The sequence below is a fragment of the Eleutherodactylus coqui genome, chromosome 5 (assembly GCF_035609145.1).
Source record: "Eleutherodactylus coqui strain aEleCoq1 chromosome 5, aEleCoq1.hap1, whole genome shotgun sequence".
In the NCBI taxonomy this organism is placed as follows: Eukaryota; Metazoa; Chordata; class Amphibia; order Anura; family Eleutherodactylidae; genus Eleutherodactylus; species Eleutherodactylus coqui.
The window spans coordinates 259090481-259118411 of NC_089841.1; positions in this window are offsets into that span (position 1 = coordinate 259090481).

A 27931-nucleotide genomic window follows, 5' to 3' on the forward strand; every position below is an offset into this window, starting at 1 on the left:
CACTAAGTGTCTAGCATATTTGTGTGCATTTCTCATAAGACATAGTATTTGGCTGTTCATTTTCACATTTATTTATCAACTACTCATAATAAAACAAACCCAAACCAGTTTAGGGCTCCAAAATACCAGGAGAGAAAGAAGGAGAGGAAAAAGAACGGGAGGACCCCCAACCCCCCAGGTCAAAATAAACAAAGGGACATAAGAAAGATTAAAGAGAACCCCCCCCCCCTCCCAGAAAGAATTTTAACCCTCCCCCCTTAATCCCTTAAACAACAAACCTGCGCGACTCTTAAAGAAAAAAAAAGGATTAGCCTGAACAGTAGATTGGTTCAAGCGGGTGTACCTTATTTTATCCCTTCCTAGTATCTAGACAGGCATCTCGGCTGCCGTTGCATGACAGTTTACCCAGCCCCCCCAAATTTTGTCAAACTTATCAGGACATCCTCTCGCCATATAAGTCAGTTTGTACATTGGAAGCACAGAGTTCACCACATGGATCCATGCATTTCTGGTTGGCCTATCAGGGTGTTTCCAATTCAACAAAATCACCTTTTTAGCATAGAAAAATAGTAGTTTATATAAGGTGCCGGTTGCCGATGCCACTGGTAGGTCTCCAATAAGCCCAAAGAGGCACACCCCAGGGTGCGTGATCCTCAAGGCCCCCAGGTGAGATTCCATAAATGAGGACGTCCCTCCAGTAGTCTCGCATGACACCGCAGTCCCAAAACATGTGTATGATGGTCCCATCGGCAATTAAACATCGGGGGCAGGTCGCCGAGGGGAGTAGACCCATTACATGTAGCCTAGATGGGGTGTAGTATATCCGGTGTAGGAACTTTACCTGGATGAGCCTATCTCTAGCACTAATCAAGGGAGGACCAGAGCTCGTCAATATGTCTTCATCCTCTCCCTCCAACAGATCAGGAATGTCAATGATCCATTTTTGGGTGGCCCTCTCTCTCAATGGGGCAAGACACTGCACTAAGTGGGCATAGACTGGACAATGGTCTAACTATGTTGCACATCTGTGCCAAACCCTCCAACCGAGTCAGGGACAGCGGTATGGACAGGCCCTGAAACTGAGCCCTGATCACATGTCGTAGCTGGTAATATCTGAAATAGTCTACAACCTGCCTGAACACTCCTATCTGCAGTTGAAGGAAGGTGCAGAAGGTGCCCTCAGTGACTGTCAGATAGTAGATTAATACCATGAGCTCTCGAAAATGCAGACTCTGTAAAGCGCTGCAGGTGCGGCAAGTGTGGATTATCCCACAAAGGAGTATGTGGGGACCATGTGACTTCCACTACAGGGGTCAGCCGCAATGCCTTGTGTCATATTTTAAGTGTTACCAGCATGGGGACAGGTAAGGGGGCACTAGAAGAGGAGTGGCCGTGCATCAGCAGACCCCTCAATCCCAGGGTGGGGTCCGCCACCCTGCGCTCCAGTCCAACCACCGGATTGTAATCCGATGAGGTCAGCCACCACCCAGCATACACCAGCTGGCTGGCCAGGTAGTAAAAGTAAAAATAGGGTAAGGCTAATCCTCCCCAGCTCACCGGGAGGCACAGGGTCTCCAATTTAATCCTGGGGGTGAGCCTCTCCACAGGATACGCAGTACACTCCCACAAAGCGTAGCGAAGAATCTGATTGGGACCAGGACAGGGGAGTTATGTAGTACGTACAAAATTTTTGGTAGCAGCTTCATCTTTATCAAATTGACCCTGCCCACTAGAGTGAGCGGGAGAGAGGCCCATTGTGTCGCCATTTCCTCAGCCCATTTCAGGAGGGGAGCTAAATTAAGGTCAAAGAAGGTAGAAGCCCTCACCGACACTCTTATACCCAAGTATGTTGTCTGAGTTGTCCAGCTCAGTGGAGCGGGCAAAGGGAGCTCAGCCGCTGCAGAGTCTATCGCAATTAAGTGGGTTTTGTCCCAATTGACCCGAATACCAGAATGCAGGCAAATGTGTCAAAAATGGTGAGTGCAGAGTCAAGCGAGGACTCCGGATCCTGGAGGAAGAGGAGGGTGTCGTCAGCGTATAGTGCTATGCGCTCTTCATAGTTGTGAAGTTTAAATCCTTTTATTACCGGCGATGCCCAGACCTGGATTGCAAGTGGCTCTATAGCAAGGGCAAACTGGGCAGGGGACAGGGGGCAGCCCTGTCGTGTGCCTCTACCGAGGGGGAACTGGGCCGAAATATGGACATTGGTTTTAACACTGGCTACCAGGGAATCATATAGGATCTTTACTAGGGATGAGCGAGTATACTCGCTAAAGCACTACTCGCTCGAGTAATGTGCTTTAGCCGAGTATCTCCCTGCTCATCCCTGAAGATTCGGGGGGCGGCGCGGGGCGGGGAGCGGCGGGGGAGAGCGGGGAGGAACGGAGGGGAGATCTCTCCCGCCCGCTTCCCCCAGCTCCCTGCTGCGACTCACCTGTCAGCTGCGGCGGCTCCCGAATCTTCAGGGACGAGCAGGGAGATACTTGGCTAAAGCACATTACTCGAGCGAGTAGTGCTTTAGCGAGTATACTTGCTCATCCCTAATCTTTACCCATTTAATAAATACTGGCCCAAATCCAAACCGTTGCATCACTGCCCACAAGTACCTCCACTCTACTGAGTCGAAGGCCTTTGCCTGGTCTATAAATACCAGGGTGCGTTTCCCGCAGTTAGTGTTCATATGTCAGATGGTCAAAAAGCCGCCTTAGATTCATGTCTGTACTTTTGCCAGGCATGAAGCCAGATTGGTCAGGGTGTATAATCTCTTTAAGAAGGTAGTTATCTTTAATTGTTCTCAAGAACTTATCACCCCTGTGCGATTTGCATATTTTATTTTCCCATGAATAGGATAAGAAAAATGATCCTCACTCATGTGGATCAGACTATCAATAAGTCCTCAAGATGTTACTAAAAATCTAATATTTTTATTTATTAATATATTGAGCAACGCGTTTTGGCTTATATGCCTTTGTCAAGCTCAAAACAACATGAAAAGAATATACAATACAGATATATATACACTTACATAGTCTGTAATCTTCGTGTCAGAGGACGCCATCTGTCCTCCTCTGACGCCACAGCTGGCAGGAAATCCCACTGTGAAGGCTGTCACGTGTTGGAACGTTACATGGAACGCACGCTGCGTTCAAAATTTCAATACAATTTTATTATACTTTGTCAACGGCCAAAGCACACAATTAATTATATTGTGGTCACTATTTCCCAAGTGCCCCTTGGCCTGCACCCCCTTTATTCGGTCCAGTTTGTTAGTTAGTACTAAGTCCAGAGTGGCCCTCCCTCTAGTTGGCTCCTGCACCAGTTGGGTAAGGTAGTCATCTTTAATTGTTTTCAAGAACTTATCACCCCTGAGAGATTTGCATGTTTCATTTTCCCTTTTTATATCCGGATAATTAAAGTCCCCCATAATAATTACTTCATTGCATTTTGACACCTCTTCTATCTGCCTTAATAGTAAGATTTCAGTTTCTTCTCTTGCTTTTGGTGGCCTATAGAAAACCCTTTTCAGTTTTTTTTTCTCCCTGTATTTCTACCCACAGAGATTCGACGTGTTCATCTCCTGCCCCTATATCTCCCCGTAGCTTCAGCATTAAGTAGGATTTAATGTACATACACACATGTATGCTGTTTGCTGTCGGCTACAGACCCTACCGTAGGGACGGGCTGCATTTTAATGGGGAGGGTGCAGCTGTGCTGGGGGAGAAGATGGCTAGAAGGTTGGAGGAGTGTTTAAACTAGGGACTGGGAGGGAGGTGGGGCAAAAAGAGAAACAGGGGGGTAGACAGCGTAGATAGTGACCTGGGTCCAAGTAATGGGAATGGGGGTCCAACAGGCGGTGGGGTTAGTACAGTTAGAACTGACAGAACAGCCAATAGTACCATTAGAAGCAAAATGAATTTAAATAACAAAAACAACCGTATAAATTGTATGGCAACGAATGCAAGAAGTCTGATCGTAAAAGTGGGAAAGCTTGAAGTGAGAATGACTGATGAAAACTATGATATAGTTAGAATAACGGAAACATGGCTTGATAAGTGCGATTGGGTAGTGAATTTACACAGTTACAATCTCTTCAGAAGAGACCGTGATGAACAGAAAGGAGGGGAAAGGGGTGTGTCTGTACGTTAAATCCTACTTAATGCCGAGGCTACGGGAGGATATAGGTGCAGGAAATGAGCACGTGGAATCTCTGTGGGTAGAAATACAGGGAGAAATAGGGGTTTTCTATAAGCCACCGAAAGCAACAGAAGAAACTGAAACCTTACTATTAGGGCAGATAGAAGAGGTGTCAAACTGCAACAAAGTAATTATTATGGGGGACTTTAATTATCCGGATATAATATGGGATAACGAGACCTGCAAATCTCACAGGGGTGTGACTACCTTACCCAACTTGTGCAGGAGCGAACTAGAGGGAAGGCCACTCTGGACTTATTATTAACTAACAAACTGGACCGAATAATGGGGGTGCAGGGACATTTGGGGAACAGTGACCACAATATAATTAATTTTCAGCTGTCATTCAATAAGAAACCTTATCAGGGAGTGACAAAAGACCTAAACTTTAGTAAAGAAAAATTTGATAAGCTCAGAACTAATATCGGTAACATTAATTGGGACAACATCCTCAAAAATATCAGTACAGAGGACAAATGGGAAACGTTTGAAAACATCTTAATTACCTTATGTGAGCAGTTCATACACTTTAAAAAAAAAATAAAAGAACTACAAGTAGAAGGAAACCAATGTGGCTCGACAAGACTGTAAGGGGGGCACTAAATGCAAAAAAAGAAAGCTTTTAAAGTACTAAAACAAGAAGGCAGCGAAGAAGCGCTAAATTCATACAGGGGGAAAAAAACAAAATATGTAAAGAAAATATCAAAATTGCTAAGGAGGAGGCAGAAAGACTGATCGCCAAAGAGAGCAAACACAACCCTAAACTATTCTTCAGTTATCTAAACAGTAAAAGGATTTGCACCAAGAGCACTGGCCCTTTAATAAATAATGCAGGAAAGTTATAGAAGACGATTGGGGGGGAAGGCAAATATATTAAATAGTTTCTTTTCAAGTGTATTCACGAGCGAAAAGGAAATGTCACACGAGATGCAGGGGAATAAAACAAACCCCTCGCAAAGTATTACATACCTAACATGGGAGGAAGTCCAGAGCCGGTTAAAGAGGATTAAAATCAATAAATCACCAGGCCCAGATGGAATGCACCCAAGGATTCTAAGGGAACTAAGTGATGTGATAGCTAGGCCGCTATTTCCAATATTTATGAATACTATCAAGGCCGGGTTGTACCACTGGATTGGCGCATTGCCAATGTAGTTCCAATATACAAAAAGGGGTACAAAAGTGAGCCTGGTAACTATAGTCCAGTCAGTCTCACTTCAATAACTGAAAAAATATTCAAGGGGTTTCTCAGAGATGCCATCTTTGAATACCTCAAGAAAAACCGTATAAATCCTCATCAGCATGGGTTCATGAGGCGTCGATCATGTCAGACCAATCTGATCAGCTTCTACAATGAAGTAAGCTCTAGGCTAGACCTGGGAGAGTCTATTGATCTCGTATATCTGGATTTTTCTAAAGCATTTGACACCGTGCCGCATATAAAATGAGACAGCTCGGATTGGGTGAAAACGTGTGCAGCTGGGTAAAGTACTGTCTCAGAGATAGAAAGCAGAGGGTAATAACAGGTTGTATGGAAGGTGGTATACAGGTTTTTATGGCATGATTAATTTTTGATGTTAGGCCTGTAATGGAGGGAATACCTTTTGGCTTTCAGGGCACAACTGAATAAATTCCAGACCCATTGCTCACTTGTAGAGCCATCAAGGTGCTAAAATAATAGAACGCCCCCCACAAGTGACCGCATTTTGAAATCTAGACCACTCAGCCCATTTACCTAAGTGTGTACTGTGCATCCTGACCCGACAGTTTTTTGTAAAAAGTATTATAAAGAATGTGAAAAATAAATAAAATTTCATTTTTTCACAGATATGTCATTTTTATGACAGATTTCTTTGTTTCAAGCAGGTGAAACTGGGGAGACGCACCCTGAGAAGAATAGCACTAGTTCTTCTGTGTTCAGCAATACCCCTATTGTAGCCCCAATTTACTCATAGGACACATTGGTAGGCCTATAATGGACGGAACACCCATTGGATTTCAGGGCACAACTGAATAAATTCCAGACCCTATTGCTCACATGTGCAGAAAATTTCTAAATTGACTCCCTAAAAAGAATTCCCCCTCCTTTTCTCCTTTTTGGCATTCCCTAAATCTTAGATAAAAGTTATAATGCGAACTGTGTGGCATGTTTGAATACGGGGGTTATTACAGAGGCTGGTTGGGATGGGTACATGTGGTAATAAAACTGGGTGTCGCCCCCACCCCCCTTTCTGTTACTTTTTGGGGAGGTGTTTCTTGACCTCGGTGTCAGGGATGGGGTGTAAGAAGTGACACTCTGTGAGGCTTTGTAAGCTTGCTGAGGTGCAGTCTCGCACAGAAGGCGCACAACAAGCTGCTCCTGGAACTGCAGGAAGGCGAGCGTTCCTGGGGGCTCGTAGGTTACGTAGGCATTACAGGTAGCAGTCTGAATAAGGTTGGTTGTTCAGGGTTTTTGATACCATTGGATAACTGTGATCATGTGACTAGGGACCACTTGCTGTGGCCTCAGGTCACTGCACCAGGCTCTCGGCTACCTTTGGTAGCAGGGAGCATGGAGATTTTAAATTTCCTGGGCCCTTCCCTGCTTCTGTGCATGTGTCTGCCCTTTTGCCAGTGGGTGCATGCACAGAAGCCGGGAAAGGTCGGTGGAGGATGATCATGTTGGGGGACAAATCCTGAGGCTTCTGATAAAGTTTTATCTCCCCTCACGGATTGCATCAGTGAGGGGAGATGCAACTTTACCTTTTTAAACTTTTGTTTAACTTTTATCTGATCACCGTTATTCATTTGATAACGGCAATCATGTGATCGAGGACTGCTCACTGCGGCGCTCAGTGACAACTCCAGGCTTTCGGCTACCCTTGATAGACAGAAGCAAGGAGATTGTAAATTTCCAGGGCCCTCTTTGGCTTGTGAGGGGAGATACAACTTTGACTTTCTGAACTTTTTTTTTTCTTTTAACACTCAGGTGATTGCCATTGTGACAGCAGGGAGCTGTCACACTTCCCGACCCCGCAGCTTTATTCTACTAGGCCAACATGTTTTCACTCAAAATTGAGGAAAGCAAGTATTTGAAAGATTTTTTTTTGAGTTGGAAGTGGCAGAAAGTAGTACGGGCTTGATGTGTGGTATGGAGGACAAAGCATAATCAAAGGTTTCCTTGTGGCTGCAGACATGTGAGCCTGTGGAAATTGTGGAGCGAGCCATGCACTATGATTGAGAAGCTTGGTGGTGTGGGCGGATGGTGAGTGAGATGGGGAAAGATAATGAATCTGGGTTTCTCCATGTTGAGTTTTAGAAAGTGGGAGGAGTAGGATGGTAGCAGATAGACACTCTGGAATTTTGCACATTTACATTAGAAATTTCGCACCTTTCTGTATAGAAACCCTTCTTTTTATGTTGGACTGTATGATACAACATTGCTAATCACTAGTTTTACATTTTCCCAGCTTGGGAGAAGCTTAGCTGTGTTTCCCCATCTATGTCGGCAGTGATAAGTGATATATGGCTGATTCATCTACTATCCTAAAAAAAATTGAGTCAAGAAAATACAAAAACAGTAGGTTTCCTTTCTGATAGTTTTCTTAATTTTTTTTCTGTTAAAGGGGTTGTCCCGCGGCAGCAAGTGGGTCTATACACTTCTGTATGGCCATATTAATTCACTTTGTAATGTACATTGTGCATTAATTATGAGCCATACAGAAGTTATCAAAAGTTTTTCACTTACCTGTTCCGTTGCTAGCGTCCTCGTCTCCATGGTTGCCGTCTAATTTTCGCCGTCTAATGGCCAAATTAGACGCGCTTGCGCAGTCCGGGTCTTATCTTCTCAATGGGGCTCCGTGTAGCTCCGCCCCGTCACGTGCCGATTCCAGCCAATCAGGAGGCTGGAATCGGCAATGGACCGCACAGAAGCCCTGCGGTCCACGGAGGGAGAAGATGCCGGCGGCCATCTTCACCGGGTAAGTAAGAAGTCACCGGAGCGCGGGGATTCAGGTAAGCGCTGTCCGGTGTTCTTTTTTAACCCCTGCATCGGGTTTGTCTCGCGCCGAACGGGGGGGGGGGGGGGGGGGGGGTTGAAAAAAAAAAACCCTGTTTCGGCGCGGGACAACCCCTTTAAACATTTTTCTCATATTTTCCCTGTAGACTTTACCATATAAAATAAGGATCACATATAACCTGGATCTGATGGCAGATTTTCATTTGTTGTTGCATTAACATAATTTTTTTTAACTTGTAATTCACTTTCTTGCCATCTGTTTCTTAAATCCAGGAAAGGAGTGAAGGTGGCAGCAATCTGGTGCAAGTAAAAATGCTTCATTCCTCCAAGCGCAGAAACAACGTTTGGACTCTTAGTGAGTCTTTTTCAAGTATAAAAAAATACAGCAACATCCCACATTTAAATAGTGCATACAATAATGACTTAGCCTATCACAATACATATCACGACAATTGTTACCTCCCCCACAAGACAGGTGAGGTACCTCCATAGTTGGTGTTATCATGGCGACTTGTAACATCATGTGTGCACCAACGTGTCCGCTGATCTCTACTGCGCATGTCTATTTCCCATGATGCCCTGCTGCAGGGAAACTCCTGCGTTAATACACAAAAGGGAGCTGACCAGCTTGCCATACACTGCGCATGCGCGGGGGACTCCAGGACACCATCTGTTATCATTGGTGAGCGTAAATGGTCTCCCATACTCCGGTATCGCGAGATTCATGGAGCGCAAATCAAGTAACATGCCAAATTCGGCGTGTGCGCAGAACGTTAAAGCGGACACCATGTTATATTAACTGGCCATTCAAAGTTTAACATAATCAGGTCAAATGATAGTACTTTGTGATTTTACCAGATGTATGAATGTGACACAATATCCACCTGTGCCTACTATTGCTTGAGTGATACATAAAAAAAATATCTATAACCCATATCAGTCTCATCCTTATTCTTTGTTAAATGACACAACACCATGTGTATACGTAAAATGGGTCTCACATATATCTGGAATCAATTGACCGTATTCACACAAAGAACCTACTCCCTATTATGTAGCATCCACTTTTGACCTGTGAGTGAATCAACCAGTTATGGATTACCGCACAAGGCAAACCCCAAGGTAGTAAATATAAGATACGTCTTTTTACTGAAGAAAGAACTTTTTATTAATATATTCATATCCATTAAAGTATAATCAAGCCCGAATCAAATTATGGCACATAAGGTAAGTGTCCCAGATGAAATCGCCCCATTGTGGAAATTAGAAACCGTATATGGATGCAGAGTCAACACCATGATGACCACCAATATGGACTGTAGAAACAAAAAAAACACATCACGTATCATTGCTATAATACTTCTGAATGCATCACAAATTCAAATACCTTACAAGTACATGGCAGCATTGTATTCCTGATTTGAAGCCCCTTGGGAACATCGTATCTAGAAGGAATATCCACCGCAATTCCTTTTTCTTTAGAGCTTTAATCTTATCACCTCCCCTCGTCAATGGTGGAACGCCATCGATCACCCGAAATTTCAATTGAGTAATCGAGTGACCTTTATTGTGAAAGTGTCGTGGAACAGGTAGATCTAAATTTTTTTGTACGGATGGTACTCTTGTGATTTGTTATCCTACTCCTCACTTTCTTTGTGGTTTCACCCACATATTGAAGTCCACATGAACATGTTATTAGGTATACAACATAGGTTGAGGAGCATGTGTACCGACCTTTGATCTGAAAACTGGCACCTGTTTGAGAGTGATAAAATTTGTCTCTCTTCACCAAATTCGCACAACACGAACACCCCAAACAGGGGTAATTACCCATCTTAGTGGGGATAAACGTCCGCTGTTTAGATGGATCCTCCTTTTCAATCAACGTGTGAACCAATTTATCATGGAAGCTGGAACAGCGCCTATATGACATAATAGGTCGATTGTTGAATTCATCCACATTTTGTACCAATTGCAGTACTGACCAATGTTTGTTCAAAATCGACAAAACTCTTCTACTCATTGGACTGTAAGTGGATACAAATGGTATCCGTTTATGGGTCTCGTTCCTGCATTTGCGTACAAACAGTGTTTCCCTTTATATTTGTTTAGCCCTCAAGGCCGGATTTGTAACTAGGGCCTCGGGGTAACCTCTGTTTAACCCCTTATTGACCAAGCCTGTTTGCGCCTTAATGACCAGGCCAAATTTTGTAAATCAGACATGTGTCACTTTAACATGGAAAAACACCAGAAAGGTTTTGCATATCAAAGCGATTCTGACATTGTTTTTTTCGCCACATGTTGTACTTCATTTAGGCGGAAAAGAAAGACCGATAGAATTTGTGTTTATTTATTAAAAGCGCCAAAATTGGGAAAATTTTTAAAAAATCATCATTTTTTCACATTTCCAACTTCAATATCTCAAATATGTGCAAACATAATATAGAAGTTTTTGCTAAGATAAATGTTTCCATCCGTTTACTTTATTTTGGGCGCACATTGGAAAAACTTTGTGTTTTTTTTTTACCATTTAGGAGACGTACAAATTTAACATTACTTTTCAGCATTTTGAGGATACACTTTGTTTTCCTACACCAAGCCAAGATTGGAAAGGCTCATAGGAGTCAAAATGATAGATACCCCCACAAGTGACCCCATTTTAAAAACTACACCCCTTAACGTATTCACTGAGGGATGTCATGAGTATTTTAACCCCACAGTTTTTTTTCAGGAGTCAATGCAATTTAGAAGAGAAAAACTAAAATTTCATATTTTGCAAATGTCATTTTAAAGACAGGACTTTTTTCTATAGTACACATGAAAATGAGGATTTGCACCCCAGAATGGATACCCATGTTTGTCCCGTGCTCAGAAACATACCCACTGTGGCCCTAGTATTACGTCTGTATGCACAATGGGGCCCAAAATGAAAGGAGCAACCAGTGGCTTTCGGAACAGAAATTTTGCTTGAAGGAGATTTAGGCCCTATTGCACACTTGTAGAGCCATTGAGTGACCAAAACGATGGAGAACCCCCACAAGTGACCCCATTTTGAAAAGTAGACCCCTTACCGAATTTATCTAGTGGTACGATGACTTTTTTGACTTCACAGTTTTTGAATGAATCTAAGCCAAGCCGAAGGAAAAAAAATTACGATTTTCATTTTTTGGGTAATTCTGTCATTTTAAAAGCTGTTTTTTTGTACAGCACATATATGAATGAAGACTTGCACCCCAAAATGGATACCCCTGTTTGTCCTGTGCTCAGAAACATACTCATTGTGGCCCTAGTATTACGTCTGTATGCACAATGGGGCCCAAAATGAAAGGAGCAAACGGTGGCTTTCGGAACAAATTTTGCTTGAAGGAGATTTAGGCCCTATTGCACACTTGTAGAGCCATTGAGTGACCAAATTGATGGAGAACCCCCACAAGTGACCCCATTTTGAAAAGTAGACCCCTTAACGAATTTATCTAGGGGTACGATGACTTTTTTGACTTCACAGTTTTTGAATGAATCTAAGCCAAGCAGAAGGAAAAAATTATGATTTTCATTTTTTTGGCAATTGTGTCAATTTAAAAACAGTTTTTTTTGTACAGTGTACATAGGAATGAAGAGGTTCACCCCAAAATGGGTACCCCTGTTTGTCCCGTGTTTAGAAATATACCCATTGTGGCCCTAATCTACTTAACGGAAACATGGCTAGGCCTATAATGGAAGGAGCACCCGTTGGATTTCAGGGCACAACTGAAAAAATTCCAGGCCCCCTTGCCCACTTGTAGAGACATTGAGCGGCCAAAATGAAAAAGAACCCCCCCAAATGACCCCATTTTGAAAACTAGACCCCTTTACAAATTCATCTAGGGGGTGTACTGCGTATTTTGACCCCACAGTATTTGACTGAATCAAAGCAAAGCAGAAGGAAAAAATTACGATTTTCATTTTCTTGGCAATTTTGTCAATTTAAAAACTTTTTTTTTGTAGAGCACACATAGGAATGAAGACGTTCACCCCAAAATGGATACCCCCGTTTGTCCCGTGTTCAGAAACATACCCATTGTGGCCCTAAACTACTTACAGGACACATGGCTAGGCCCATAATGGAGGGAATGCCCGCTGGATTTCAGGGTACAACTGAATAATTCAAGGCCCCATTGCCCACTTATACGGAAAAAAAATTGACTTCCTAAAAATAATCCCCCCCCCCGCCATCTCCATTTTTTGGCATTCCCTGAATATTAGATAAAAGTAATAATATAAACCGCATATTATGTCCGAAGACAGGGGTAATTACGGAGCCTGGTTGGGATGTACACATGGGGCAAGAAAACCAGGTATTTTGTGACCTCAGTGGCGGGGATGGGGTGTAAAAAGTGGCCCTCTGTGAGGCTTTGTAATCTTGCTGCAGTGCAGCGGTCTCACAGAGAAGGCGCTCAACAAGCTGCTTCTGGAACTGCATGAAGGCGAGCGTTCCCGGGGCTTCTTGTAAATTACGTATTACAGGTAGCGGTCTGAATAACGCCGGTCTCACGCAGCCGTAGGTGGAATCCGCTTGCGGAGGCCCGCAGCGGATCCCATCTGTGAGCCCGGCTGTGACCCTGCGTACGGCCGCGTAATGTACTGCACATAACTGAGTACTCACACCGGCGGCCATGCGCAGTACTTTTTTTTGCTTGTATTTCCCGCACCGTCGCTTAGCGGTGACGCGGGTACCTGCAGCCCGTATACAACGTAGTTGCGTATGGGCTGCAGGTATATCCATGACAATGGAGCACAATGGGCTCTATGTTGCGGATATCCGCAGTAAAATAGAACCTGCTGCGTTCTCTTTTCTGCGAGTGGATTACGAAATTCCAACCCACTAATGTGAGCGGAATTGTGTAATCCAATGCGATTGATCTGCGTATTACCGCGGATCAGAAGCATGCGGAATCCGTAATTCCTTTGCGGTCATGTGGGACCGACCTAAGGTAGATCGCTACCTTTTCATCACGTGACCTGGGACCGCTCAACGAGGCCACCCGTCACTGCTCCAGGCTCTCGGCGACCGTTGGTCGCTGGGAGCAAGGAGATTTTAAGTTTCCTGGGCTCCCCGACTCCTGCGCAAGTGTCCGGTGTTTTGCCGGCGGTCACATGTGCAGAATCCGGGAAAGTTCACGGAGGAAGATTGCGCCGGGGTGCAAATACGGAGGCCTCCGGTAAAAAGTTTCATCTCCTCTCACCAATCGCATCGGTGAGGGGAGATGAAACTAACTTTTTTTTACGTGATCGCCATTATCCATTGGATGACGGCGAACATGTGATCAGGAACCGCTCACCGCGGCCCCCTGTGAAATCTCCAGGCTCTCGGCTAAGTTTTGTAGCCAAGAGCAGGGAGATTTTAAGTTATCCTGGCAATCCACGGCTTTTGCGCATGCGTCTGCCGCTTTGGTGTCGGCCGCGTGCGCAGAAGCTGTGGTAAGGTCCGCGGATAAATCCGGGGGCCTTAGGTACGTAATTTCATCCTCCCTCACGGATATGATCCGTGAGGGGAGATGAAATGTAAGCGTTTTAACCTTTTTTTTTTTTTTTACTTTTTACACTTTTTTTTTAATTACTTTTTTACACTTTTTTACTTTAAATGATCACTGCTATCCATTGGATAACAGTGATCATCTCTGCAGTGACATCCCTCTGCTCCGGGCTACACATGGCAGCCAGGAGCAGAGGGATTTTAAATTTCCCGGGTCCTGAGCCCCTCTGTGCACGCGCCCGATGTCAATCCCCGGGGACATCTCCTGGTTCCCGGCTACCTTGAGGAGTCAGGAACCAGGAGATTTTAAACTCCCCGGGGTTCCCATTCTTCTGCGCATGCGTGTGACGTCATCCGTCTGGCGCGCATGCGCAGAAGAGCCGCGCCGGGTCCCGGAGGATCCTTTCTCCGCGGCAGACATCGGGGAACCTGGGTGAGTATTTTCAGCTGCCCTGATGGATCCGATCCATCAGGGCAGCTGAATCTTTAACTTTTAAGGCACTTTTATTTACTTTTTTGCAATCGGCGCTATCCATTGGATAGCGCCGATCGCAATGCCCGGGGGGGGGGGGGGGTCCCCGCAGCCCAGGATGACAGCTCCACGCTGTCAGCTACCTGCGGGCACTGACAGCATGGAGCTGTCACGTCCACAGCCCATGGGGCTTTATTCTCTGCAGGACGCATGTTTTTACGTCCTCAGAGAATAAAGCCCACTTGGGCAGGACGTAAAAACACTATGGGCTGGTCGTTAAGGGGTTAAGAACCTGTTGTACATCTGTGTCAACCGTTCCTCCAATTTATTCTCATTGGCAATATGTTTGACTCTTAAAAACTGGCTCCAAGGAATGATAACTTGATAACTCCTGTACTCTAATAAATTATTGCGGTCTGTATGTTTGACAAACAAGTCAGTTTCAAAACCTTGTCCCTTCTTACTGACCAATACATCGAGGAATTCAATGCTGTCCTTAGAATATTTCAATGTAAATTTCAACTCCTGACATACCTTAAGTTCTTCATGAAGGATATGCAATTCTTCCTCTGTACCGGCCCATATTACTAAGATGTCATCAATATATCTCATCCAGGAGACCGCCAGGTGCCAATAGGTAGATGTATAGACATGTTATTCCTCGAACATACCCATGTAAATATTGGACCCCATGGCGGTCCCCTGGCGTTGTTTGTAGAATTCACCTCCAAACATGAAGCAACTATGGCATAAGACAAATTCCAATAGTGTCAGGATAAAATGTCCACATTGAACAGAATAATTCGCAGAGACCACTCTTTGTCCAACTGCATCTGTCCCTTTCTCATGTGTTATGGACATTTACAAAGAGGTGACGTCAAAAGATGCCAATATGACGTCACCCGAAACTGTGATGCCTTTAATTTCAACAGAAAATCACTCGTATCTTTAATATATGAACTACCTATAGTTGAAAAATCCCATAACACCTTATCCAAAAAGATTGACGCACGGTTAAATAAAGATCCCCGGCCCAACACCATCGGGCAACCTGGTGGATTCATTAAATTTTTATGGATCTCTTATACAACGTAGGTACTACAGGAGAATCAATGTATAAGTAATCAAATAGGGACTGATCAATATTCCCTTCCAACAATGCGTCATTCAAGATCAATTTTAATGAGGCCTAATACCGTGGGGTGGGATTATTTGGTAACTATTCGTAAACCTCAGAGTGACCTAGTTGGTTGAGGATCTCGGCCTCATACTTACTAGAATCCATCACCACCACAGCCCCGCCTTTGTCGGCTGGCTTGATGGTGATGGCTCTATCCTGTGACAACAAATGTAATGCCCGACGTTCGTTGTTGTTCAAATTACTCCTTTTGGACTGCTTCTTGACACCTGAACGTAATTTACGTATGTCATGGTTGACCAAATCTACATAGGTTTCTATGGCATGTTCAGTGTTAGGTGGCTGGAAGTTACCCTTGTTGCGGAGGCCCACTGCACTTAAGGTAAAAGTTTCCTTATGGGTGGGTTGTGCATCAAATGTGTCTCCCGACAATGCAGTAGGTGTCATAGAGGAAAAATAAGACTTTTTAATTTGAGCCTCCTGAAAATTAACAAAGAATAAGGATGAGACTCTGATATGGGTTCTAGATATTCTTTTCTATATCACTCAAGCAATAGTAGGCATGTGTGGATATTGTGTCACATTCATACATCTGGTAAAATCACAAAGTACTATCATTTGACCGGATTATGTTAAACTTTGAATGGCCAGTGGATATAACATGGAGTTCCCTTTAACTTTCTGCGCACGCGCCCAATGTGGCGTGTTACTTGATTTGCGCTCCATGAATCTGGGAGACCTTTTACGCTCACCGATGATAACAGATGGTGTCCTGGAGTCCCCCGCGCATGCGCGGTGCATGGCAAGCCAGTGAGCTCCCTTTTGTGTATTAACGCGAGAGTTTCCCTACAGCAGGGCATCATGGGAAATAGACATGCGCAGTAGAGATCAGCGGACACGCCGGTGCACACATGATGTTACAAGTCGCCATGATGACACCAACTATGGAGGTACCTCACCTGTCTCATGGGGGAGGTAACAATTGTCGTGATATGTATTGTGATAGGCTAAGTCATTATTGTATGCACTATTTAAATGTGGGATGTTGTTGTATTTTTTAATACTCACTAAGAGTCGAAATGTTGTTTCTGCGCTTGGAGGAATGAAGCATTTTTACTTGCACCAGACTGCTGCCACCTTCACTCCTTTCCTGGATTTACTGCTGTGGTGGTCTCTTTTGGATCGGCACCCATACATGGTGGCTATGCAATTTACCTGTCCAGCCCTATATGGGTGAACGTTGTGCTGCTGACATCAGCTTGCTACTCCGTATAGTTTCTTAAATCGCATTGGAAACTTTAAATTATGTTTGCATATATATTCAAACCCTTCAGTTAGGTAACGTTTCTACCAAATCAGCATACTCTTTGCAAGTGGTTTTGGCAGATTTAATCCAGGTTGTTTTAATTGGAGGGAAGACACTTGTGGACTGCCATTTTCAGTTTCAGATTCTCAATCGGACTGAGATCAGAACTCTGACCTGCCCAATATACAGCATCACCTTTTGTTACTCAGCCACTGTTTTGTGGCTTTGGCCTTGTGCTTTGGACTTTCTCCAGTTTCATTCTAGCCACCTTCCCATCCAGGTCGGTCTCAAGCAAGCTCTAAGTATGGTTGGCTGGTGCACAGGCACTTTACTTTGCAGCTCCTTTAACCCCTTAATGACATGGCCTATTTTGGCGTTGAGGACCAAGCGATTTTTTGGTATTTTTCCATCTCCATTTTTCAAAAGCCATAACTTTTTTATTTTCCCGTGGACGCGGCCGTGTAAGGGCTTGTTTTTTGCGTGGCGATCTGTAGTTTTTATCGGTGCCACTTTTGGGTATATAGACAATATCGTAAATTTTTTTTTTTTTTTTTTTTAATGATAACAGGGAGAGAAAACGCATCAATTCTGCCATAGATTTTTTTTTTTTTTTTACAGCGTTAATCATGCAGCATAAATGACACACTAAAATTTTTCTGCGGGTCGGTACGGTAACAACGATACCAAAATTGTTATATTTTTTTTAGGTTTTTACACTTTTTTGCAATAAAACCCCCTTTTTTTGGAAATCTTTTTTTTTTCTCTATAGCTGCATTCAAAGTCCTGTAACTTTTTTATTTTTCTATGTACGGAGCTCTATGAGGGCTTATTTTTTGCGAGACGAGCTGTAGTTTTTATTGGTACCATTTTGGGAAATGTACGGCTTTTTTGATCACTTTTATTGCATTTTTTGTGAGGCAAAATGCTAAAAATTAGCATTTTGCCTCTGTTTTTTAGTGTTTTTTTTAACGCTTTTTGTCGTACAAAATAAAAAGCATGTTCAACTTTTTGTACACGTCGTTACGGACGCGTCAATACCCAATATGTGGGGTTTTAGTTTTTTTTCCCTTTTTTTATGCTAATATTAGAAAAAGCATAAAAAAGGGGTTTTTTACATTTTTTTTTTTACATTTTTCTTTTTTTTACACTTTTCTTTTCTTTTTTTTTATACTATTTGAGTCCCTCTGAGGGACTTACATCACTGTGCCTATGATCGCTGTCATAAGGCATGGCAGAGCTACTGCTCTGCCATGCCTTATCGCTTGTACAGCGATAATAGGCACAGGCAATACAGGACGCCAGTGTCTGGCGTCCTGTTGCCATGGTGACAGGCCGGGCTCTCGCGATAACATCGCGAGTTCCGGCCGGAGACACACAGGGATCGCGATCCCTCTGTGAACTCTTTCCCTGCCGCGATCTACTTAGATCGCGGCAGGGAAGGGGTTAACAGCGGCGGGCGCATCTCCGATGCCCCCCCGCTGTTGGAGCGGGACACCGGCTGTGACTGACAGCCGGCTCCCGCTGCGGGATAGCGCGGGATCACATGTGATCCCGTGCTATCTCCAGGACGTACCAGGTACGTCATGTTGCGGGAAGTACCAGGCTGCCATGACGTACCAGGTACGTCCAGGAGCGGGAAGGAGTTAAAGTGATTGTTGGCTTCTCTTTGGCCTCATATCATCTTGTACTGACCCTGGATTTTGATGGACAACCTTGCACAATCCATCCCCAGGTTGTAGAATGCCATTTTCATTTTCTTCACAATCCAACAGGCTCACTATTATGCCTAAACGCTTCGATTAATTTCTAGCCTTCATCTAGCTTGTATGTCTGCAATATCCTGAGTAACTGTAATCTGTAATCTAGCCAAATCTGTTAATTTTGTAGGGAATCAAATACTTGCTAGTGCTTGTACATGTTATTTAAGAGACTTACACACACTCACGTTTGTGAAAGGTCAAGTGGAAAAAAGAGATCATATGAAAAATATTTTAGATTTTTGTAATCCAACTGCATGTCTTTTTTATGACACTTTTGGAATTCTGTACATTACTTTTAATTCCATACAAGAAAAAAGCAAATAGAACAATGTGCATAGATAAAGAAAATCAGACTAAGTTTTGTGTAATACAGCAATTAACCTCTAGATGGCAGCACAGTATAATACACAGCAAACAAATGAAAGTAGAATATGGGGGAAAAGAGATGTTTAGTACGATATAAGCTAAAGTATATACATCACTGACCTGTAGGAAAGTTACAGCTCCTTCTAATAGGTACTGTACATGGTTGGCTTTTCCTTCTGGAGAAGAGTCAGGTCTTGGTTTATTTTTCCGGTTGTGTTATATGGTCTGTTAAAAGATGGGATATTGACCTGTAGGAAATCTGCCTTCTAATAGGCAATGCTGCTTAGGCATTGTAACATCTTCCATTTGCATCCAATGTTCCCAGGCACACATGGGTCTTACAGTATACCTCTATATGCCTTCCAGGCTGAAGGCCGCCAACAATAATATTGAATTGAAACCCCCTACAGTGGCTATAAAGTCCGCACACCCTTGTTAAAGTGCCAGGTTTTTGTCATTTTAAGTCAGACAAAAATGAATCATTTCAGATTTCTTTCCATCTTCAATGTAACCCGTTATATGCCTCATTTTGTAGATGTGTGTATGTATATATGATAGCTAATACACACACACAGTGTAGAGGCGATGGCTGCGGCTCCTGGGGGATTCACTGCCGTCCGCCTCAACCGCCTGTGTGGGGTTATAGGGTGGTTATTATGCAAAATAATTTGTGCCGCTGGTGCTAAATAGCACAAAATGTGGAGTGTGATGGGAGGAAGAAATCACAGCCAGGGATTAAGATTCAGGCGCCTTTTCTCACCGGGAGCTGCACGCGCAAAAATCACGCACTAAAAAAAAACCTGTGGCTATTAGAACCAATGGTTTCCTAGGGGAACGTTCAGATTCCTTCATTTGAACATTCTCATAGGAAACCATTGGTTCTAATAGCTGCGTGCTTTTTAAGTGAAGTTCTGGTAAATCATTCATCAGTGGGCAGTTTAAGAACAATGCATTTATTTTTTTTATCTTCACCAAAGCTCAGGAACCCCCCCTGTTTGTGAATACTGTTCCTGGGATTCTCTATGACAGGTCAGACAACAGGGGGCGATGAGGTGCCGTCTCACTCTGACTAACATTTGCCTGCACTGCTCTCCTCACTCGCTGTCCCTTCAGACTGACTAGCTGGCTGTTCTCTTCTATGACTAACAAGCCACTGCTTACCCGACAGCTCCTCTACTCTGACCAACAACACACCACTCACCCAACAGTTTCTCTGCTCTGACTAACAAGCCACTGCTCAGCCAACGGCTCCTCTGTTCTGACCAACAACCCACCACTCACCCAATGGCTCCTCTGTTCTGATCAACAACCCACCACTCCCCCAACAGCTCCTCTGCTCTGACCAACAACCCACCACTCCCCCAACAGCTCCTCTGCTCTGACCAACAACCCACCACTCACCCAACAGCTCCTCTGCTCTGACCAACAACCCACCACTCCCCCAACAGCTCCTCTGCTCTGACCAACAACCCATCACTCCCCCAACAGCTCCTCTGCTCTGACCAACAACCCACCACTCCCCCAACAGCTCCTCTGCTCTGACCAACAACCCATCACTCCCCCAACAGCTCCTCTGCTCTGACCAACAACCCACCACTCACCCAACAGCTCCTCTGCTCTGACCAACAACCCACCCCTCACCCAACAGCTCCTCTGCTCTGACCAACAACCCACCCCTCACCCAACAGCTCCTCTGCTCTGACCAACAACCCACCCCTCACCCAACAGCTCCTCTGCTCTGACCAACAACCCACCCCTCACCCAACAGCTCCTCTGCTCTGACCAACAACCCACCCCTCACCCAACAGCTCCTCTGCTCTGACCAACAACCCACCCCTCACCCAACAGCTCCTCTGCTCTGACCAACAACCCACCCATCACCCAACAGCTCCTCTGCTCTGACCAACAACCCACCACTCACCCAACAGCTCCTCTGCTCTGACCAACAACCCACCACTCACCCAACAGCTCCTCTGCTCTGACCAACAACCCACCACTCCCCCAACAGCTCCTCTGCTCTGACCAACAACCCATCACTCCCCCAACAGCTCCTCTGCTCTGACCAACAACCCACCACTCACCCAACAGCTCCTCTGCTCTGACCAACAACCCACCCCTCACCCAACAGCTCCTCTGCTCTGACCAACAACCCACCCCTCACCCAACAGCTCCTCTGCTCTGACCAACAACCCACCCCTCACCCAACAGCTCCTCTGCTCTGACCAACAACCCACCCCTCATCCAACAGCTCCTCTGCTCTGACCAACAACCCACCCCTCACCCAACAGCTCCTCTGCTCTGACCAACAACCCACCCATCACCCAACAGCTCCTCTGCTCTGACCAACAACCCACCACTCACCCAACAGCTCCTCTGCTCTGACCAACAACCCACCCCTCACCCAACAGCTCCTCTGCTCTGACCAACAACCCACCCCTCACCCAACAGCTCCTCTGCTCTGACCAACAACCCACCCCTCACCCAACAGCTCCTCTGCTCTGACCAACAACCCACCCCTCACCCAACAGCTCCTCTGCTCTGACCAACAACCCACCCCTCACCCAACAGCTCCTCTGCTCTGACCAACAACCCACCCATCACCCAACAGCTCCTCTGCTCTGACCAACAACCCACCACTCACCCAACAGCTCCTCTGCTCTGACCAACAACCCACCACTCACCCAACAGCTCCTCTGCTCTGACCAACAACCCACCACTCCCCCAACAGCTCCTCTGCTCTGACCAACAACCCATCACTCCCCCAACAGCTCCTCTGCTCTGACCAACAACCCACCACTCACCCAACAGCTCCTCTGCTCTGACCAACAACCCACCCCTCACCCAACAGCTCCTCTGCTCTGACCAACAACCCACCCCTCACCCAACAGCTCCTCTGCTCTGACCAACAACCCACCCCTCACCCAACAGCTCCTCTGCTCTGACCAACAACCCACCCCTCACCCAACAGCTCCTCTGCTCTGACCAACAACCCACCCCTCACCCAACAGCTCCTCTGCTCTGACCAACAACCCACCCCTCACCCAACAGCTCCTCTGCTCTGACCAACAACCCACCCATCACCCAACAGCTCCTCTGCTCTGACCAACAACCCACCACTCACCCAACAGCTCCTCTGCTCTGACCAACAACCCACCACTCACCCAACAGCTCCTCTTCTCTGACCAACAACCCACCACTCACCCAACAGCTCCTCTGCTCTGGCCTGTATTTTTACTGGGAGGCTCTGCAGTGTATATAGAGCAGATAGTGCAGTGTTTACCTGACGAGCAGTAAGCTATATAGTATGCATTTAGGATAGCTGTACTGGGGAGTCATGCTGAAAGAGTCAAATCGCACTCTTTGTTAAGCCGCACCCCTTTTACCTGGGCAAATATTTTTAATGGTAAAGGTGACAACCCTAGCCTCATGACCTCTATAGATGCTAACTAGAGATGAGCGAGCACGCTCGGATACAGCAGTCACTCGAGCGAGCATCGCTCTTCTCGAGTAACTGCTTACTGGTCCGAGTTCGCTCGGGGGAACGGGGGTTAGCGGGGGAGAGAGTGAGAGAAATCTCTCTCTCTTTCTCTCTCTCTCCTCACCCCGCCCCCACCCGAGCACGCTTGGACCAGTAAGCAGTTACTCGAGAAGAGCGAGCATCGCTCGAGTAACTGCTGTATCCGAGCGTGCTCGCTCATCTCTAATGCTAACCACATGTTCCACAAGTGCATCTTACATCAGTATGTAAGATGCAGTTGGACAAGCGACAATAACACCAAGGCAGCGATTGCAATCAATTCTTTCTGTACTGTAGATGACTCAGCATGTGGTTTGTGGACACTCCTTGTCTCAGCTCTGGTACTCTACTTAGTGGCATTGGTCACTGATGAGGCCTCTGGTATCAGACCAGCTTACTTTCTGCGGCACGGCTCTGTGCTGAGACTATTTTGGGCCACTTTGCTGATGACACAACTCTGCCTATGTCTAAATGCTGCAAGGATGGTGCAAAAGAGATGATAGTTGGAGCTTCGGCCCACACTGCATGCCCCAGTCAGACTGGGGTTCTTTAGAAGTGGACACATGCAGTTACAACTCCGTGTGGACCGACAGCATGGGTGGGTGCCAGGAAGCCACCGGCGGTACATAAATATATCCCATTGCAGTGCCCAGCACAGCTGATGTAACGTCAGCTTTAATGCAGGTGGGCAAAAAATTAATTGGATTACACTGTAGGCGAGGGCCCCAAAAAAATGGTGTACCAACAGTACTAATGTTCGTCAGAAAAATTGCCCATGCCCAACCAAGAGGGCAGGTGAAACCCATTAATCGCTTTGGTTAATGTGGCTTAATTTGTAACTAGGCCTGGAGGCAGCCCAGTTAAAATAAAAATTGGTTCAGGTGCAAGTTTCAACGCTTTAATGAGCATTGAAACGTATAAAAATTGTTTACCAAAATTATATGACTGAGCCTTGTGGGCCTAAGAAAAATTGCCCGTTCGGCGTGATTACGTCAGGTTTCAGGAGGAGGATGAATATTATACACAGATTGATGAAGCTAAAAGGTCCACGTTTTTGATGGTGATAGAGAACAATGCTTCCATCCGCGAGTGCAGCCTACGTATTGTTTAGGTATCGCTGCTGTCCGCTGGTGGAGAAGAGAAGTCTGGGGAAATCCAGGCTTTGCTCATCTTGATGTGTAAGCCTGTCGGCACTGTCGGTTGACAGGCGGGTACGCTTATCTGTGATGATTCCCCCAGCCGTACTAAACACCCTCTCTGACAAGACGCTAGCCGCAGGACAAACAAGCACCTCCAGGGCATACAGCGCGAGTTCAGGCCACGTGTCCAGCTTCGACACCCAGTAGTTGTAGGGGGCAGAGGCGTCACGGAGGACGGTCGTGCGATCGCCTACGTACTCCCTCACCATCCTTTTACAGTGCTCCCGCCGACTCAGCCTTGACTGGGGAGCGGTGACAGTCTTGCTGGGGAGCCAGAAAGCTGTCAAAGGCCTTAGAGAGTGTTCCCCTGCCTGTGCTGTACATGCTGCCTGATCTCCGCGCCTACCCTGCTACCTGGCCCTCGGAACTGCGCCTTCTGCCACCAGCGCTGTCGGATGGGAATTTTACCATCAGCTTGTCTGCCAGGGTCCTGTGGTATAGCATAACTCTCGAACCCCTTTCCTCTTCGGGTATGAGAGGGGAAAGGTTCTCCTTATACCGTGGGTCGAGCAGTGTGTGCCAGGGTACCTGTACGCAACACATGGCTGTCCTCACTAGGAAGATCACTTTCAGGATCCTCCTCCTCCTCCTCCTCCTCAGACCATACACGCTGAAAGGATGACAGGCAAGCAGCATGGGTACCCTCAGCAGTGGGCCAAGCTGTCTCTTCCCCCTCCTCATCCTCCTCAACACGCTGAGATATAGACAGGAGGGTGCTCTGACTATCCAGCGACATACTGTCTTCCCCCACCTCTGTTTCCGAGCACAAAGCGTCTGCCTTTATGCTTTGCAGGGAACTTCTCAAGAGGCATAGCAGAGGAATGGTGATAGATTATAAGGAGGCGCCTTGATGCTTTTACTATATCATGTTATTAACATGAAAAAAACAGAATAGAGTGTTTAACTCACCTGGTGTCCAGCGAGAATACCTTGCAAAAGGTATGTCGCTGACACCACAATCCAAGTCCACTTGTAAGATCGTCTTTAATCCATCCAACCTTCGTCGGAGAGCAGCTGGACAATCCAGATAAGCTGCACCGGGTAACCGGGGCTTAATTCAAGCAAACCACAGGGAAGGAAAAGCGGCTGTCAGCGCTCCTAGGGATATCAGACTCTGAGCCAGGATAATAAATTCCTTTTTTATTTGAAACACATACAGGGATCTGAGAGCAACGCGTTTCAGTAGATACAACTACCTTTCTCAAGCTCTATACAATTACAACTAACACACAACATAAATAGACACTAGTATAATCACGGAGTTAACACAGCTACTTACCACGTAGCTGCTTAATTAAAAGGGGGCGTAGTAGTAACCTCCCAGGTAACTCTATACGTAGTCCAGGTAACACACTAGAAACGCCCTTTAGCGATCCGTGTACATCAATAAAACTTTATTTGGATCGCTACGGGACAGCAATCTCTCTCCAACATATGTGAATACCCCGCTTTGCGCTAGGTTATAAACATTAAAATTTTCATTAAACATCCGCATAATAGCATTATTCACAAGATAAAACTAATGAATAAACTTTGCATAAATAAATTATCTGCAAACGACTTCATTTGTCTTACGAAATAGTATGAATAGATTATAAACATATATTGCATATAATAGGCACTTCAACTTCAACACCGCTAATAACATTTAAAATTCATATTATGTTGTATAAATAATGTAGACAATATATAAAAATATATACAGGAAAGTACACCTCTATAATTATATTTATATTACCTATCATATAAAACTAAACTAATTTGTATATAAACTAATTTCCCCCAATAATATATATAAGGTTATATAGAAATTTCATAAATATTATATAAAAATACATCCTCTATGTTTAGTAGTAATAATAATCATTATATAAAACCAAATCAATTCTTCTATGCAGATAAAATTAACTCCCCACCCACAGCTACATAATTAACATTAGAATCCCATATTATATATCTCAAGCAAAAATTAATTATACTAGTTAATTATCATATTTTTTCTAGTACTTCATTTAAGCCATAAGGGCATAACATATTAAAGGGGTTGTCTCGAGGAAGCAGTGAATTTTTTTTTTTGCCCAGTCCCCCCCATTAAGTACACATTACTAAGCCCCCCTGTAAATGACATTTCTAGCTGGTTCGTACTTACCGTTCCAGCGTTTCAGCAACTTATAAAAGTTTCCCCAAGATGGCCGCCGGCTCTTTTCCCGTCGCTCGCTGCAGCCCGACGTGCGCGCTCCCGAGACGCTGCCAGCTGTGTCTCCATGGCAACCAGACGCCCCGCAGCCGCCGACCGGACCCACCGCAGCCGCCGACCAGTCACCCACCGCCAGGCAGCAGGTAACCGTCGCAGCCCCCCCCATCACAGCGGCAGCCCCCCCGGCACAGCAACAGCCCCCCCCGGCCCAGCACTACTTCCCCCGGCGCAGCGACAGCCCCCCCCATCGCAGCGACAGCCCCCCCATCGCAGCGACAGCCCCCCCGGCGCAGCGCTAGTTCCCCCGGCCTAGCGACAGCCCCCCCCGGCCCAGCGCTACTTCCCCCGGCCCAGCGCTACTTCCCCCGGCGCAGCGACAGCCCCCCCATCGCAGCGACAGCCCCCCCGACGCAGCGACAGCCCCCCCCGGCCCAGCGCTAGTTCCCCCGGCCTAGCGACAGCCCCCCCCCCCCCCGGCCCAGCGCTAGTTCCCCCGGCCCAGCGCTACTTTCCCCGGCCCAGCGACAGCCCCCCCATCGCAGCGACAGCCCCCCCATCGCAGCGGCAGCCCGGAGCAGCGGCAGCCCCCCCCGGCCCATCACTTACCAGGACAGTTGGACGGCGGGACAGCTGGGCGGCTTCTCCGGACAGCTCGGCAGCTCTGCACCTTCCTCTAACAGAGGAAGGTACAGAATGGCCGCTCCAGCGCGCTCCCGAGCAGTGACAGCTCGTCTGCGCATGCGCAGAAGAGCTGTAGCGGGGAGCACACTGAAGCGGCTCGTGCTGAATGGAGAAGACCGGACTGCGCAAGCGCGTCTAAAAAAGCAAGCTGCCGGCGAATTTAGACGGAACCATGGAGACGAGGACGCTAGCAATGGAGCAGGTAAGTGTATAACTTCTGTATGGCTCATATTTAATGCACAATGTATATTACAAAGTGCATTAATATGGCCATACGGAAGTGTATAACCCCACTTGGTTTCGCGAGACAACCCCTTTAAGTCTATGGATCCAAAACATTTCGCGTTTCCTCAGTTCACTAATGGAGTCTATTACTATATGTTCTATTGGGGTAACAGTCATTTAAAAAAAATCAGAATTATGTACATCGTTAAAATGTCGAGATACGCTATGTGTGTGTAGATTATTCTTGATATTCAGTCTGTGATTGTTTATTCTTGTTTTTAATTTGTTTTTCGTGCGACTGATGTATCTAAATCTGCATGGACATTCAATTAAGTAGATCACTCTGGTCGTATCACAAGACAGATGCTGATTAATCAAAAAAATGTTATCTTTATCACTCTCATCATATAGAATTTCTGTTCTTTTATTTGTAATTACCTTACAACATTTACATTTTATGTGTCGGCATTTATGCACTCCGGATATTGCAGTACGGTTATGTTTATATTGGATCGGTTTTTTATCTGGATTGGATGGAGATATGATATTCTGTATCGTTCTATTTCTTTTAAAGATTATTACAGGGTTTTTTTCGAGATCCCTAGATAAATATGGGTCTTGGAATAAGAGAGGCCAGTGTTTTTTATAATATTCCTGATTTTAGAACTATCAGTACTGAATTTTGTTAAGAAGGCAGGATTTTTTGAGTTTATCTTATTCTTTTTAATTGGTGGTTTTCTATCACTAATTAAAGCTGATTCCTTGGCTATTTTATTGTATGCATTTTCCAATATTTTTTCAGGGAAGTGTTTTTCTCTAAATCTATTTTTTATGAGAACTGCTTGATTTTCATAATCTTTATTTAAAGTACAATTGCGTCGAACTCTTTTAAGCTGACCATAAGGTATATTGTTTAGCCAATGTTTGGCGTGGCAGCTCCTATAATCAAGATAGGAGTTCTTGTCCACTTTTTTGAAATGCGTTCTCGTAGTTATCTTTTTATCCAGGGGAATTAGTTCCAAATCTAGAAATGTTATTTGTTTTTGGCTAATATTACTTGTAAACTTTAGATTGGCGGTGTTGTCATTTAAAATTTCTATAAAATTAATAAGACTAGTTAAAGGGCCCTTCCATATTATTAAAACGTCGACGATAAAACGTTTATAAAAAACCAATTGATCGTGGGGAATAAAAGATTTTTCGAAATGACCCATATATAGATTGGCAAACGCCGGAGCAAATTTACATCCCATCGCCGTCCCGTGGGTCTGTAAGTAAAAAGTGTTTTTATATAAAAAATAATTATTTTTTAAAATAAACTCTATAGCTTTAGATATGAAACTTTTTTGGTTTGGGGGCATAAGATC